The sequence below is a fragment of the Psammomys obesus genome, unplaced genomic scaffold (assembly GCF_907164565.1).
Source record: "Psammomys obesus unplaced genomic scaffold, mPsaObe1.curated_primary_1811, whole genome shotgun sequence".
In the NCBI taxonomy this organism is placed as follows: Eukaryota; Metazoa; Chordata; class Mammalia; order Rodentia; family Muridae; genus Psammomys; species Psammomys obesus.
The window spans coordinates 5,845,182-5,861,050 of NW_026592710.1; positions in this window are offsets into that span (position 1 = coordinate 5,845,182).

Sequence of the window (15,869 nt, forward strand, 5' to 3'; positions counted from 1 at the left end):
GAATTTCATGTTTTCCTTTACTGGGTCTTTTCAAAGCATTTTGTGCAGTGAGTGTTTTGTCCGAATGAGCACATGTGCACCATGTGTGTGCAGTACTCCGGAGGCCAGAAGAGGACTTGGATCCTCTGGGACTGGACTTACAGACGGTTGTGAGCTGCCATACAGTGCTGGGAACCAAACCCAGGTCCTCTGCAAGAGCAGCAAGTGCTCTTAACCACTGAGCCAGCTCTCTAGCCACAGCCTTTCCTGGGTCTTAAAGATGGGTTATTAAGCAGCCAATAGTGGATGGTTAATCAAGGGAAAAGCAGAAGCAAAAGGGAGGAGGGAGGAGGAGAAGGGAAGGAAGAGAGAAAAAGCACTTACTTTTGGAGTAAGTACTTACTTACTTACTGGAAGAATCGAGCTGTCTCTCTGGGCAGCGAAAGATTAAGAATAGAACATGCTGTTTGAAACTGCCTTTGCATTAAGGGTATCATATGAAAAGAGAGCTGACACTATGGAAATCAGCATGGAGGTTCCTCAAAAACTAAAAATAGCGGCACCATATGATCCAGATACATACCCTAAGGGTATTACCCGAAGGACTTTCTACCCTATCATGGAGATGCACATCTGTGGCCGCTGCTGCCCGAGTCACCAGAGCCAGACAGTGAGACCAGCATAACTGCACGTGGATAGAGGGACAAATGGATAAAGAAAATGTGAAATGCCTACATGATGGATACATATATTGGTCACAGGGTCTGACTACATAACCCTGAGTGTCCCAGCACTCTATGTAGACCAGGCTGGCCTCGAACTCACAGAGATCCTTCTGCCTGCCAGTCCTCCCAAGTGCCAGGATTAAAGTCTTGTACCACCATACTTGGCTTTACAGGATGGAATTTTGTGCATCTGTCAAGAAAAATACAACTGTGACAAGGTCAGAGAAATGGATGCATTACATCAAGCAATAGCAGCCAGACTCAGACAAACAATGCATGTTTCTTACATGTAGAACCAATGCTTAAAATACATGTCTGTATGTGGGTGGGGGTGGGGTCCATGAAGCTAGAAAGGGGATCATAAGAGGAGAGAAAGAGATCTTAAGGGAGAAACAAGGTAGTCATGGTGTAAGAAGGCAGAAGGGACACAAAGAGGAGGTGCTGGAAGCAGGGGAGGGGAGAGAGAACAAAGAATGACACACAGGTGTGGAGAAGACTCAGTGAGGAAGCATCACCTTGTATGCTAACCTAGAAAACCTGAAAAACAAAAACTCCAGGGCTCAGCGGTTAAGGACCCAAGTTCGGTTCCCAGCTCTGACACCAAGTGGTTTACAACCACCTGTAACTGAACCTCCAGCAGATGCGGACAGCCCCTCCCGGTCTCCTTGGTGCCTGCGCTCACACTAGTCACAAAACTAGTGTTGGTGACACCTTCCCTCCACATTGTCAGGCTACGGGCTGGGCGTGAAGTATAATTCTAGCCAATGAGATGTACAGAAAAACCTCTGGACACTTGGGAAAGGTTCCACCAACCTACAGAGAACCAGTGGACAGAACCAGCCCTGGGTGAAGAGGCTCTGGCAGGAGATGAAGGTCAGAACGTGGAGATGTCTCAGAGTCGTCCCAAAGCTGCCCTACTTCTGGACTTCCTGCTTTATGAAATCAATGTGTTGGCCTAACAGTGTAGCTCAGTATTTGAGCTAGCAAGCCTGAGGCCTTAGGTTTGGTGGGATGGGATGGGAGAGGAGGGAGGGAGGGAGAAAGAGAGAGATTAGCTTTTGTCAGGCACAATGGTGTCTACCTGCCTACCTACCATGTATCTACTTTGGAGGCTAACAGGCAGGAGGATCAACTGTGAAACCAATCTCAAGAAGCCAAAACCAAATGAGACAGATCACTTACTCAGCAAAGCTTTTCTTGCTGCTGTCCCTGTCTGCAGCAGAACTTTGAAAGGCATGTTTTTTATCATGTCTGCTCTAGCTGACATAGCTGTGCACACCTGTAACTCCAGCTCCTGGGAGACTGAGGCAGGAAGGCTGTCATAGGTTCAAGGCTAGCCTAGGCTAAGAAATGTGCTCTGAACCAATCTGTGCTACAAAGGAGGACCCTGTCCTCGACGAAACAAACAACAACAACAACCAAAACTCACCAAACAGCAACAAGAAACCCAACACCGGCTCCCAATGTCGCACAACACCAAGAGGCTATTCTCCCTCACAACCTGGCCTGTGCGGAGAGACGCTCTATGAAAGTGGCAAAGAGGGCGTGACCCACTGAAAGGAGCCGTGTGCTTTCAGGGGAGACACCATGAGCTGGTTCTCTGCTGAAACTACCCACCCCGCTGCCGCCCTCCCTCCTCAGGCCTGAGGTCGCCAGAGACTGTCTGGAGAAATAGAGACCGGCTGAGAATTCACCATCAGTGCAGAAAGGAGACACCACACCCTGGAGAATCCACTCCCCTGCCCCCCACAGTGTCTGTAGGTTACGGTTATATTTGAGGAAGTCTAGCCTTTCCCTCCACAGGAACCAAAAAGGTCACCCCGATAAATCCAGGGGTGGCGCTGAGCCCTCCCCCACGCGCACCGTGAGGAAGGAGAAGCCCACATTACCTAATAAAGCTTCTACAAGTGCTCTTCCATTGACAGGCTCCCCAAGGTTTCTGGACCCGTCTCCTTAATCTGCCACTAAGCATTTGGGCTCCTTGTGAGATCTGCCTCCCAGAAACAAGGGCTGAAAACCAAAGTGCTTCTCCACGGCTAAGACCGTGTTTCCACACTTGAACTCAACCGCTGTCTCTCCAAGCAAATTCTTGATCCATCCCCCACGCCTGATGTCCTTTTCAGACCTTGGAAATGGTCCCTAGAGGCTGGGAAGAAAGGAAAAGGTGGCTCCCTGTTCAGTACGCCAGGAGAGGCCCCGTGTGGCTGGGGATGGCAGCCGGGCCGGCTGGCTCCACCTGTCTGACCTGCTCAGCTCACTGGCCCCTCAGGCGTGGCACAGCTGCTAGGAGCTGGGCTAGCTGCCAGCAGCTACCTGGGCCCCTCCAGAGGTGTGCACTCACCTGTCCCTTGCCCCTTCCCCCGCTGCTCCTGTGCCCAGAGAAGCAGGCACTGGAACGCCACCTGCGGCCTGCGGCCTGCCACCTCCCTCGGATGCTAACCCAGAAGCTAGTGGAGAACAGGACAAAGGGAAAGGGAGAAGGAGGGAGAGGGAGGAAAATCCCCAGTCTCCACACCGGAGCATGCCTACCCATCCAGTGGGTCACAGGGGCGAGGCTGGGTGGGGCTTGGAGCTGTGCTTGGTCATGGTCAGGGCCAAATCTCAGGGTTGCTCTATCTCTGTGGGCAAGTATCTGGAGAAAGCAGTTTCACTGTCCATCGTGGGCTGGCTCCTTCAGCCCCAGACAGCGGAGTCCACAGGACTTGGAGCTGCCCATGATCATGGAAAGGGAGGGGCAGGTGCTCAGAGCACAGAGGCTGCTAACAGCTGCACCAGGTTCCTCCCCTAAACTCTGCCCTGAGCACATAGGGCCCACCTATGCCTCTTGCTCCTAGACTTCAAAATGGATCCCTGGGCTGTTGAGCACTGCTGGTTTGTTAGGGGGTTTGGCTTGGTTTCATGGATTCACCAGGGAGCCAATGGGAATAGCTAGGGTCAGGGGCACTGGGCCTGGTGGCATCATTGGCAATTTCCTTGTTACCCAGGATCAACTTCCCTGAGCAGGCAGATTTCACTTCTCTTCCCTTCCGCCCTCTGGCCCGTGTGCCTGGCCAGCCTAAGTCAACGGGAGCGTGAGCACACTGCCCTGTCTGGGTGGAAGGTCACAGACACAATGTCTGCAATAGAGCCAGCTGGACATCTGACTCGGGTTCTGACCACGTGCTTCTGAGCTGTTCAAAGAAGGGGAGTCTTCAAGAGTCACAGCAGAAGAGAAAAAGTGAGAGCCCAATGGGAAATGGGAGACACAAGGAGGGTTTTCCACCAGACACAGGATGGGCTCCAAACTGCAAGACTCAAGCCAGAAAAGCAGATCCCATTTTTCCCAAGGTGGCAAAGGGGCAGAGGCAAGCTGCATGGTGAAATTCACTCAGCCCCGGCCACAGGAGGTAGCTGCCTGCTGCTAGGTGTGGCCCAGCAGGTCTCAGACCTCACTCAGGGTGTGCCTGTCTCCAAGGAAGCCTCAACTCAAAGCCAGCACCTTCACTCTCCACCTCAAGAGGAACTGGCGGACACACCAGGCCTCGTTCAAGGAGCCAGTGCTCCATGCTGGCACTGTCAGTACCCTGGGCAGGTTCCGGTCGTCCACATAGGATCCTGACCCCTCTCTTCTCATAGTCAGAACTCTGCCCTTCCTCCCACACCAGACCCTGGATCAAAGCCCTGAAAAAACCCACAATCATGACCAACTTCAGACTTCCCTGACTCTTACATCATCCACCAGCCCCTGGGGCCGGAGCCCAAACCAGTGAGAGCAAAATGCTTGTTGGCTCAGAAAAGCTCAAAGCAAAGGTGTGGAGTAGCACGCCCTTCAATGGGGTAAGGAAATGTTTACCAGGCTAAAGAAGTGTGTGTGTGTGTGTGTGTGTGTGTGTGTGTGTGTGTGTTGGGGGTGTATTTACTAGCTTCAATTTAGAAAGAAAAAAAAGAAAGAATTCTGCATTTACATACCGAGTCCGTTATAAGTCATCTGGGATCCCCCAAGTAGGAAGGCTGCTGTGGTCACAGCTGCTGAGTCAATGAAGCGCCCACCGAGCCAGTGAGGTCAGCTTCTTGGGAAGGAAGAGAGGAAGCTGCACCGAGTGAGTGGCCACTTGGAGCACTGGGCAGTGGTTCCAGAAAGCCCACTGCTGAAGCCACGACCCAGAGCTGAGCAGCAGAGCACAGTTTGTGTCCCAAGGGGCTCTGGCAATGTCTGAGGGCATCTGGGCTTGCTGCACTGGGCAGGGCTGGAGATGCTCAGCATCCAAGCCCACAGGATAGTTCCCCCCAAACAAGGCCTAAGAGCTAAATGCCAACATCCCTGTGGTAGAGAAACTGCCCTGGTCCCCTGGAAGCCCCTTTCCTACCTCGGAATTCACCTACAGCCACCCATGTGACCCTCAGCTCAGAAAATCCTGGGTGTTAAGAGCTCCTCCTTGTAGCAAGGCTGGGCCTGTGGGCTCAGTGTCTCTGGAAGGGAACAGACGCCGCCAGGCTGCAGTGATCTGCCAGGCCAAGTTACCTCCTGCCACCCAACTCCAAGGACCCCACGGCTCTCAGCACCGTTACACTAGTGACCTCACAGCTGACAGGTGCTTCCCAGGTGACAAGGAGAACTCAAACTCTTTGTCTTATGGAAGAGGCTTGCTCTTTTCACCTCACGCCATCAATCTTTCTGCGCTTCTGACCCCCACAGTGGCTGCCCTGCCAAGGGTAGGAAGCTGTGCCTGCTTTCACAGCAGTTACAGACAGGGCATGGAAGAAAATGGAGTTGAGGACTTTCAGGACCTGCAGGGGCAGCAGGAGATGCTGGTGCTGAGGATCACACCGGCCTAGAGAAATCTCAAAGCACAGAACTGGGCAGAGACAATGGCAGTCGTCTGTCTTGGGCACCCGGAATAGACAGAACTCCCACGTGTCTGTGGTAGGGCCTTGCAATGGGGACCTAGCTCTCAGCTGTGATACAAAAGTCCTACTGAGGCTGAGGCTTAGACCGAGACCTTTATCGTGCTCCCTGGAGGGCTGCCAAAGGCCCAGCAAAGATACACAGAAAGTAGGCCTACGGGTAGGAAAGACAGACACACAGGATAGACAGTGGTCTTGGATGCTTGGGGACCGAGGGGCAGAAACAGGCCCGGCCGGCAACCTTCGTTTACAACTGAGTTACTTGGCTTTTGTTTTGCTTTGATGCCTCATGAAGCTCAGGCTGGCCTTGAACTCTAATTCTGTGTAGCCAAAAAGACCCTGAACTTCTCTCATCCTCCTGCCTCCACCTGTCGGGATTACAAGCGTGCACCACCATGCCCCGCTTTCCGCAGTGCTGGGAATCAAACTTGGGGTCTGTGCGTGCTAGGTTAGCAGTCTACAAACTAAGCTACACCTCCAGCCTCGGCTGATCTTCTATTTATAATTATTTTTTATCAATGGTTATTTTATTATAAAAGCTATTATTTTACTATACTATTTATTCTATCATTTTAACAAGACATCAGAAGGTGGGATGGGGGAGGCTGGAGCGATGGCTCGGGGGTTAGGCGCACCGGATGCTCTTCCAGACGACCTGGGTTTGATTCCCGGCACCCACATGGTGACTCACAACTGTCTATAACACTAGTTCCAGCGGATCCAATGTCCTTTCTGGCCTTCATGGACAAAACACCTCCCCGCCGCCAACCCACACATTAAAAATAAAATAAAATAACAAGGGTAGGCCGTCGGGTAGCTGCTCCCACCATCCTGGGAAATAAGGCTTCACTTGCTTAGGAAACTCCCCACGGCTGTTTTAGCTGAAAACAGACATTGTTGATCCTGGTCATCGGATGGCAGAAAACTGCCCCAAAATGGGGCTTTGAGAGGACCAAAGGACTGAAGGGGGGAGAGAGAGCACCTAGGGCAGAGCAGTCTCTCATCTCTAGCTAGGCTCAGACGCTTACTGCAGGAGTATAAGCTCTCCCCAGGAGGCCCCTGGGAGATGGGGAGCTGGCCACAGCATCCCCACAGCTGCTGCAAGCAGGAGGCCTGCCACCACTGCCTGTCCCCTCAAATCAAGAACTTCCAGCAGGAGAAGGTCTGAGTGGGGAAACCCCAGATCTCTACCAAGCCCTGGCATCAGGCCCTGAAGTTCCCTTTTGGGGTGCAGGCAAATTAGAGAGGCTGTGGTCCCCGCAGGCAGGCAGGCAGGATTTTGGGGCTCAGGAATGAAATGAGCCACTTCCTAATGGCTTAAATGCTGAGCTACCGGCACACAGAAAGGCTTCAGAGATCCACCTGGAACCGCTGCTCCCCTCCCAGGCTGATGACAAGGAGAGTGACACCCCACTGTCATGCTCGGCTGACAAGGCCCTTGTGAACCTGGGGCCTCCTTACCACCTACTCTGCTCTGACAACACAGCAAGATGAGCTCCCGGCCCCACCCTTGTTGGTAACTGTCACACTTGCTGCCATGTTCCAAACCCAACATCTGTCTTTCTATCTATGCTCTCACCCCGATTTCAGGCCTCATGCTTTCCAGTGATTCTGCTGCTTCAGGGAGGCCCCAGTTCAGGACCCCCTCCTCTGCTCAGCTGTCCATAACCAGTGGGGTAAATACATTCATATTCTCATAGTTGACCACCTGACCAGGCACTCAGAGGCAGGGTCAGAACCAGGGGATCCAGGGAACAGCTCTGTGTGTGCTCTGTGATTATGAAGGGCTTTTATGACTCCCAACACCAATGGTAAATCAAGAATGATGGTGTGGGCATAAAAGCGTCACATTCAAATCATACAGTATAGGAGGCTAGAGAGATGGAGTACAGTTAAGCCTACAGGCTGAAAGAGCAGAGGACCTGCGTTTGACTCCCAGCACCCACATGGCGGCTCCCAACCATCCACTACTCTAGTCCCAGGAGATCTGACACCCTCTTCCAGCTCCCATAGGAACTGCATGCACATGGCACTCAGCCGCACATACAGGTAAAACACCCATACCCATAAAAAATAAAGAAACAATTCCTCACCGCCAACAGAAAGAACCATCCCCAAAGACTCTGGAGCCTGCATAGGTGAATCTTTAAGGTCGTAAAGCTAGGCTCTTGGGATGGCTGTCTTGGATCAATGGGAGCCCATCCAGGCACAAGCGTCCTTGTGGACAGGCAGACTGAGACAGATCTAAGGGGGACACACAGCACAAGTTGGAGGGATGCACCTACACACCCAGGCTGTCTTCAGAAGCTGAGGCAAGCTCCTTCCCCGGAGACTACAGAGGGGTGGACTCTGCCACATTTCAGAACTGAGAGACAATACACCGCTTTTGCTCCGATCCGTCGGGTTTGAGGTTATTTGGCTGAGCACACCCCTGAAGCCAAGAACAAGCTCATTCAACAACTGCAGTGGTGCAGATCATTTGTGTAAGGGAGGGTAAGAGTCTCTGGCCGGCCCAAACTCCTGCTCCTGTCTCCTCAGAACGCCGTCTCCCTCCACGAGGGGTTCTGTCAGTCAGTACTCTGCTTAGACAAACACACACGGCTCTTCCCAACTCTGCAGTTAGCTGAAATGCAATAGTAAGTGAATAGCACAATTCACACTAAACGTCCCCGGGAGTGAAAGCAAGCCTTGTTTTCGGCTGCCCCTCTTCTCCTGACCCTGTCGGTGAACTCCACTGCGTGGCCTGTGCTCCACACTCAGTGCCAACCCAACTAGGGACAGAAGTGTTGACCCTCAGTGGCTCTGGTGGCCACACAGGAGGGGAGGAGAGGGCTGCTGGAATCACCTTCACTGAGACCCAGGCAGGAGACAAGTGAGAAGGTGAGATCAGCGGAAGCAAAGAAGATACTTCAGAACACACGTGGGCATGTGCGAAAAGCTCTGTGGCCCAAGGCCAGGCCTTCAGGCTCTTCACCACAGCATAGTCCACTGACTCATGCTCAGTCTGGCTCAGGGGGAAAAGGGAATTTTGTGTTTAGCCTGCTAGAATTTTTTTGTTTTGTTTTTGTTTGTCTTTTGGAGATAGAGTCTCAAATAGCCCAGGCCGGCCTCAGACTCAATATATAGACAAGGATGACCTCCCATCTCCCTCTCCTCGTCCCGGGGTTACACGTGTGTGCCACCACACCTGGCTTACGTGGGGTTGGAGAGCAAACCTGTGCACACGCAGGTAAGCACTCTACCAACTTAGCCCCCGCCCCAGCCCCACCCCTCGCCTCCGTTTAGGAGACAGTCTTTACAGTCTGCAGCCCAGGCCAGCCTCAAGTCATTATGTAGTCTAGGCTGGCCTTGAACTTGCAGCAATTCTCCTGCCCAATTAATTGCTCAGCTTATAGGCATGTGCCCTCACACCCACACCATTTCATCTGCTTTGAGACAAAGGGACGCTTCAGAAACAGTGGCCACTCCAAGCTCTCCCTGCCAGACGCATTACAGGGACCTCAGGGTCGCCACCATGTCTGTATTCATGAATACTGTTCCCTTTGCCTGTCGGCTCCTGAAGTATTCTCCACCAGGAGTAAGACCACCATGACATCTGGCAGGGGTGCTCCATCTTCGTCCTTGAAGATTCTGCCCTGGACGCCGTAGGGACAAGGCCATTCTGTGAGCCCCAGAACAATACTGACACACACACACACACACACACACACACACACACAATCATAATATACTAGATGTTTGATTTCCTTCTAACCCACAGAACATGGCACACATGGTAGGTGCTACCCCACATTGCCACAGCATACATGACTCTCTTTGGGGCTGGAAAAACAGCTCTGTGATAGAGTGCTTACCTAGCATGTGCAAGGCCTTGGGTTTGGCCCCCAGCACTGCCAAGACAAAACAATGACAGCCTCTTGCTTGGCGTGGTGGAAGATGTCTGTGATTTCAACAATCGGGAGTCTCCTTCAGTGGTAGCAAGTCCCTACCTCAAAACAACAAGCCCACCATGACGACAACAATGGAGGTGATGATGGCCCCCACCAACCTTGTGGCCTGAGGTTTCTTCACTGAGCCACACTGAGTCACATGACACAAAGCCAAGCCAGCTCTACCATGACCACACTCATTCTGGATCAGATGTCTCGGTGTTCTCCCACACTCAGAAAAGGGGCACATCAGGGGCTCCAGGGCATCGATGCCCCCGTTAACTAAGGTAATACCTGCCATGCTTGGCAGTGCCTGTGCTGGGCAGCTCAATAAGTGCTTGCTCTTTACGCGTTACTTCACCTTCTGGCGACCTGACCATGCTCTAAAGCTCCCGAGGGCACGCACACAATGTCATGCCTTTTGTGAGCCTGCACACAGCCTTGGATGTGGGTGGACGAGGTTTTAGGGATAAGGAACCCTTCTCACTCGAACCTACCAGCAGCTCTGAGAAGGAGACCAGAAAGCACTGACTCACGAAGCTGAGACACACTGAACCCTGGCCCGGGATCACCCAGGAAATGAGGGGCACGATGGGGACTCTCTCACCCAGACTAGGTGCTTTTAGATAGTTTCATAGATTTAGGGAGAAACGGAAGTGTTAGCCCCAGTATGATCATCAGACTTCTGCGAAAACAATTCACTAAGTGAAAATAATTAGCAGTGCAAGTATGCTGTCCAAGTGTGAATTACTGGAAGTGAATTACTGGAAGCGTCTGAGAAGACAGAGAGAGAGAATGATGGTGTTAGGGAAGCCTTGCCCCTACCCCCACCCCAATTCAGTGTGCGCTGTTGTTGTAGCTTATGAGTAGCTTCAAAGGGATAAAAATGTTGCTGTGCTGGGGTCTTCTACAGCCCCAGGCGGTTGAATTGGGCCTTGGACACGCCAGGTAAGTGCCCTATCCCTGAGCTACAACATTTGGATATAGTCTCTAGCTCTGGATGGCCTGGAATTTGTTACACACTCAAGAATGACCTTGAGGGCTGGAGAGATAGCTCAGAGGTTAAGAACACTGGCTGTTCTTCCAAAGGTCCTGAGTTCAATTCCAAGCAACATGGTGGCTCACAACCATCTATAGTGAGATCTGGTGCCCATTTCTGGTGTGCTGTATAAATAATAAATAAATCTTTAAAAAAATGACCTTGAATGATGGGCATGGCAGCTTTCGTGGACAGTGGGGAGGCTGAGGTAGGTGTATCGGTGTATCTCTGTGAGTTTAGACCAGCCTTGTCTACATAGAGTTCTAGGCTAGCCAGGGCTACAGAGTGAGACCTTGTCTCAGATGATAATGATCATAATAATAATAACTAAAGTAAATTTAAAAATGACCTTGAAGTCCTGACCCTTCTGCCCCACCTTCTGAGTTGTGGGGTTATAGGTATGTGCCAATTTATTCGATGGTAGGGATCAACCGAACCCAAGGCTTTGTGCCTGCCAGGCAAGTAGTCTACCTGTCACTGGATTATAGCCCCAGCCCCTAAATGGTTCTTGAGGACCCAGCAAAGTCCTCAGCCAATGCCAAAGTGGGGGCTCCTGTACAGCCACTGCCCCACAGAATATCTGGGCTTACACCTGAAAACAAGAGACAGGACCAAGTTGAGCTGACACCTGAGCCTTGAAAGGCCACTGCACCTGTCTTCTAACTCTGCAGGGTCCTTTTGTACCGGAGCAGAGAGAGCACCAGGAGGGACCCAACGGTACTTTCAGCACATCCTGGAACCTGCTACTGTCCCCAGCAAGTTCTCAAGAACCAACCATCTGGCCAGGAAGATAGTATGGACCTGTCTGTAATCCAGACAGAGGACAGAAAGCGCAAGGCCGACATGGATGACTTAGGGAGACCCTGACTCAGAATAAAAATTAGAGGATGTTGGTGGTCGGAGCATATACAGAGAAAGCCTGGTGCTGGAGTTTGGACCCCCAGAACCCATATGAATGCCAGGTGGGCCCAGTGGACACCTGCAGTTCCAGTTTGGAAAGCATAGATAGGGAATCTCATCCCAGAGAGAACTGGCTCACAAGAGTAGCCATATATATCCGTGAACTCTGAGATTGATTGAGAGACCCTGCCCACTAAATAAGATAGAAGAGACATTGAGGATGGCTTCCACATGCATAGATGCACACACACACACACACACACGTGCTCATGCACATGCAAACATGTATCTACATATGCATTCATGCATGCACATAAAAACTGAAAATAAAAATAAATTTATAAAAAGGCAAAGAGGGTGTGGGTGTAGCTCAGTGATAGAGTGCTTCCTCAGCATGTTTGGGGCCTTGACTCCTGGGATGGGACATAAGGAATTTGTTTGCTGGAGGTTGGAGTAGAAGCTTCTGCAGCAGAAGCTTCACTGGGACTATGGGGACCACTGGGCCCTCATGATTCATGACCTTAGCTTGCTTTTATTCCCTTACTGGTGGTAGATTTCAAAATAAATGGGACGATTGTGTTGGTGAGATGGTGGTGAGCACAGCTGCCCTTACACAGCAGAGTGGGCGAAGCTGTCTTACTCCATATCATCCCTAGTCCATCTTAATTAATAATGTTGAAAGAGGAGTGTTAAGGAAGTTTAACACTAGGATTAAGGACCAAGCCAGGGGTGGCATATGTCTTTAATCCCAGCATTTGGGAGGCAGAAGTAGACAGACTCCTGTGAGTTCGAGGCCAGGCTGGTCTATTTCTAGGACAGCCAGGGCTACACAGAGATACCCTGTCATGAAACACACACAGAGAGACAGAGACAGACACAGGAAAAAACTAAAAATAAAAAAGCGAGCCACACTCCCAATCCCAGCCTTGTCAGGGATGGAGACAGGAAGTTCTCTGACTTTCTGGGTTTTGCTGGATGACAGCCTAGCTCCAGGTTCAAGGGAGAGTGACAACAGAGGACACCCAAGGACCTTCTCTGGCCACTATGAGCTCACACAGCCATGTGTGCACACATGTTCAAACACATGACACACACACCCACAAGAAATAAAACCAAAGCCAACTAACTTTAAGAAGAACAAAGCCAGGACTAGGGATAAACGTGCTCCAAAAAGTCAACTAACACTGGGCTCCTAACACACACACACACACACACACACACACACACACACACACACGATCTCTGTGGAGACCTTTCTTTGTCTTTTTTTTTTTTTTTTTTTTTAGCGACAACTCAGGGCAGGGCATTTTACTTCGCTGAAATATCTGTAGTACTAGGTCTAAAAAAAAAAAAATTAAAGCAATAACTTTTAGGAAGGGAATGAGAGAAATATATGCAATGCAAAAAAAAAATAATTTTTTTTTTAAATCAAACAAAAAACACCCAAACTCCCTAGATTCTATCGGTGAGGATGTTCCTTCTGTCCTAATGGGTACACTGACCATGGACACAAGCCAAGAGCTTACCACAGAAGCTCTGCCCACATTGCAAGGGACATCCTGCTGGGCTACTCGTTCTTTTTGTTTTGTTTTTTTCGAGACAGGGTTTCCCTTGTCTGTAGTCTTGGCTTGTCCTGGAACACACCCAGCAGACCAGGCTGGCCTTGAACTCACAGAGATCCACCTGTCTCTGCCTCCTGAGCGCTGGGATTATGGGCGTGTACTATGACAGCCAGCTCACGAGCCCAATGTCACAGAACCAAGGCCAAGAGGGTCAATTTCTACTTCTAGATTCACCAACCTAATGACAGAGATGGGAAGACGTGACAGGTCCTTGGGCCTTAAGTCATGTCCAGACTTGAATGCCAAAGCTCGTAAGGGGTCCTGGGGCTCCCTGTGGGAGGAGAAAATGAGGCTACAGCAGGCATAGTTACCTGCACAGAGACCCCTCCTACTGTGCAGCAGTCCCGAAGATCTGAGGAGCCTTGAGCCTGCGGGGCTGTGCTCTCTGGGAAGAAGGGGTCTTGAGTCTAATCTCTACTGTCTTTTCCTTCTGATGTTTGTTCCAGGTATCACGCAAAACCATCTGCTGCCTCACAGCTTCCTTCCCATTTCTCAAATGCACCAAATGCAGGCATCTGTATGTGCTGGACTTTCTGCCTACCAAGCTCCCACCTTCCTGTCAGCTTCATCCTCAGTGCTTTCCTGCACACAGCAACTGTCCGGTGAAGGAGTACATGAGTCCTGCCTGCCAATTTTCTTGTTCATCTGCCCTGTCTCCTGAAGTCAGAGGTCACGTGTCCTATAAGCACAGTGGCCTTTTTTTAACCCTGGCATCTCGCTAGGCCTTCTAGGCCAATTTCGAGCCACAAGGGTAGTCCAATGTAACAACAAGGTACGATATTACTGGGAAGTACTTCCTGGATGCTATGAGCAGACAATCCAGGGGCTTGTCTAGGTTAGCATTATTAGCTGGTGATATTTTCCACCCATTCAGGGTGAGAAGCAAAAATGTCCTCTGGCCTCAAAACCTGTCAGTCGGAGATCCTGGAGACTTGGAAGAAAGCTAGATTGACAGAGCAAGGCGGTGCCCACTGGTTTGAAGGCTGGCATTGCCCAGGAGAGTAGCCAGTTACTAAGAGACAGTCTCTTATGCTAATATGTCCTGGGGTACCAGCTGATCCTGTCCCAAACAGCCCAGATGAACCTTCAAGGTTAATATTCAAATGCATAAACTTTCCTGTCTTTCCTAGCAAAGCCATGCGGGCTACTACGGCATAGCACCGTGGCTCAGGGAGCAGCCATTTGCCATTTGTCCCTGAGTTGCTCTCAGAGAACTCAGGCAGGCAGAGGCAGCACTGGTCACACAAAACCTAACACTGTGCCACTTTGTCCCTGGATGTGACATTTTATACAAGAGGCCCAGTCACGTCTAGATTCCTGAGCCCAAGCACAGACTGTCAAGAGGCCACAGGACTTGGGTCTCTATAGTGCCCTGCTCCTGTAGTTTGCCTGACGTGGAGCTGGGGGTGTTATGGCACCATGCAGCCTATGGGTGCTGCTAGGCCGACCGTCACCTAGATGGTTAGGTAGCTTGATATGAGGGGGTTTAGAGGCTGCAGAGGATGAACCCCTCCCTATTTCCTTGGTAACGCTACAAATGTAAACATTCGAATTGCTTCCTTAAGATTTAAAATTCCTCCTGGTCTAAAGACTAGAACAGAAGTTCGGCTGGCTGGCCAGGATGGAGATCTGACACCCTAAGCTGCCCCCAAACATTTCATAAGATTGTCTCCTCTTTGAAGAGTTAATCCAGTGGGGCCTGTCAATCACCTGGCCAGAAGCCTGCCCCTCCCCCTCCCACGTCCAGGAAACCGGATTCTCCAGGAGGGAGGCCAAGGAGATGGGAGAAGTAATTATCCCCTTAATGAAAAGATGCACTTGTCCCTCTGCGCAGCCATTAGCTTCCCTCCATCATACGAAGCTTCTGAGCAGCGGGGACACACACACACACACACACACACACACACACACACACACGACTTCAGAGCCGGCCTGCTCGGAGTTCTGAGTCCTAACCTGGAGAGGCAGACCTCTTCCTACCACCTTTTCTTCTGGATGCTGGCTAAGGCCCAAGCCTGCTTTCTCTGGCACCCAGGGCTTTCTTGCCCTCTCTGAAGCCCTCCACTCCTGCCATGCAGCTGCTTGCCTGCCTCCATTGCAAAAGGCCTGGCTTTCGCTTCTCTTCTATCTCCCTCCTCCTGGCAACACTGGAGAGCGTGCCTGCCATGTCGTTTTCCTCTCACATTCTAATAAAATTGTCCTTCAGCTGCCTTCTGAGTTCATTCAATTCTCTTGTTAACGACACCAAGAACCCAGAAGAGAAACCTTTCACACTAGCCTGGGAAGGGGCGCCTGGGACTTTGCCCTGCTGCTTTGGGAAGGGGCAGAGAGCTCTTAAGGACGAGGAGACACTGGGGGAGGGGGGGGGGTTTGACAGTGCTCTGGCCATCAGTGGCGTTCACACCGTGGGGGCTAGGCATGGAGGCTGAAACCGCTCTGCACCAACATTAGAATATTAATCTCCATGCAGGGAGCTGAGGCAGGAACACGCCTTGAGCTCAAGACTAACCTGGGCTTCATTGTAATATTTTGTCACACACACACACCCCTTCAAACAGAGCAAAACTCTAGTGACCTAAGCATTTTTTTTTTCCTGGCTAATAAAATTCTCAGTACAACTCTGTGTGACAGGATCAGTGCCCCACTTATAGTTGGGAAAGAGGACCTGGGAGTCATCAGATTTAGCTCAACTCCCAGGCTGAGCAGCCCAGGGGGCGTCAGAGCCTTCCTTAAGGAAGAAAAAAAAAATCGGCCCAAGCAAAACTCCCCCAATGATATCTTTTCTCTCCAG